This window comes from Apis dorsata, unplaced genomic scaffold, assembly GCF_000469605.1.
Source record: "Apis dorsata unplaced genomic scaffold, Apis dorsata 1.3 scaffold_474, whole genome shotgun sequence".
Lineage (NCBI taxonomy): Eukaryota > Metazoa > Arthropoda > Insecta > Hymenoptera > Apidae > Apis > Apis dorsata.
In genome coordinates, this window is record NW_006263712.1 from 49203 (window position 1) to 51135 (window position 1933).

The following is a 1933-nucleotide window of genomic DNA, read 5'->3' on the forward strand; positions in this document are numbered from 1 at the left end:
CGTGCTTTGCCTTCCTTCCGCGCGGATTTGTTTCTCGACGATGTTAAAGTGCGGCGTCTGATCTTCGAATTCATGAGATTTGAAACTGGATATTGGACGAGAGTGATAATTTTGACGAGAGGTTTCACGTTTTTATGATTGGAATCACGCGCGACTGATGATTAACGATTATTGATCCGTGTTTGAATGTGTGTCTGTGTTCGATCTGTACCTCATTTTGGTATTAATTCAAAATTAATGCCGCAGATATCAATCTCTGTATAGATAGGAATATTGATTGAAGAGTTAAGTGGTTTAAAATTGTTAATCATACGAAATGACGAAATAGTTATACTTTCCACTGTTTGTCGTCCCTTTAATTGTAACAAATTGAACAAATTTTATTTGAAATACGGATAAAAGATAACAATTTCGAATAATAGGTTACTTCGATTATTTTATTGTCTGTTTTTTTAGTAATAAGAAAAATAAATTTATACTTAAATTTCATTCGAGTAAAATAATCTTGTAATATGAAGAATAGAATAAAATCAAAAACTATATAAAAAAAAAACATGATTATTTAAATAATCATAATTAAAGTATCTTAATTTAAACAAATATATCTAAAAATTAACAAAATTTTACATTACCTCTGATATTAATTTTAGGCAATTCAGGCGAGAAATGCTGTATTTATCGATGCAATTGGATTACAAGCCAATTATGGGATGTTGAGAGTTTCCACGTGTAGTTGCATATAGATAGATATAGGTCAGCTATGTAAACCAACGTTATGGAATCCGATCGAAATTCGATTTTTAAAGGAGGAAACGTATATGTAGATTTCCACGCTTTTGTTTTTATTCCTGTGACTTTTTTTTGCGACATGCTTTGCAGGGGAAATTCTCTCAAGAATATTTAATGAAATGCATCGCGTTTCTTCCCAATGAGAATCGGGCACGAAACAGTACGTCTATAGGGAATTGCACGATTCAAAGGGTCACTTTAATGTTTCTTTCGATTACATTAAGCAGAGAACAGTCTTTGTTTCTCCATGTTTCGCGTTGCGCATCTTCATTTTTTAATATTGCTGCAGATTAAATTTCAAACTAGGTCACCGAGATAAATTTATATTTAATTTTATCTCATGACAAGTAGATATTTTTAGATATTTGAATATAAAAAAATCTTTAATGAACGAAATTTAAATATCAAAGTATAATATATCGAATGATACGATAAATATATTAATAATAATTTCATCAATTGCGCCAATATTCAATTAAAAATTTTATCATATTTAATTAATTGATATTTAATTAATTAATACATTTGCTTTGTAGAAAAAAAATTCCTCAATCATTAAAATTTTAATAATGTATCTATCGTACTTCTATATTAAAATATCATTATTCAATGAAGAAAAAAGTTTCGTGTCGTTTATTATCTCTTCTGCTTAGCTTAAATCAATCTAAATAAATTATTATAGATATTTACAATAAAATAAAGTATCATTTCATAAGTTTAAATTAAAACCAAAAATTATACAATTTCAATTACAAGTGATACAAGATAATACAAATTTAACAATATACATCATTAAAAAGCAAAATTTAATATTACCAATTATCATTTATATAATAATTTAACGTCATTCAATATTGAATCAACAAATTTGATATCATTCGCTACCAAATTCGATATTATTAAATCCTATGCCAATAAAAAAATAATACGTTCGATCGAACATGTACTCCCTCTCTAAATATTTTCTACAAAAATATTCAATACTTCCAAAATTGCCTTAGATAGAGATAAGTAAGTGCACACGACGCTCAAATCGACCGTCTACGTACACAGAGAGGAGGATCCAAGTGAGAGCGACCTTAAACCAGCCCCGTCACGTCGCCGGATCTTGGAGACACCTTTAACCTTGACCTTGTCGCTGTTG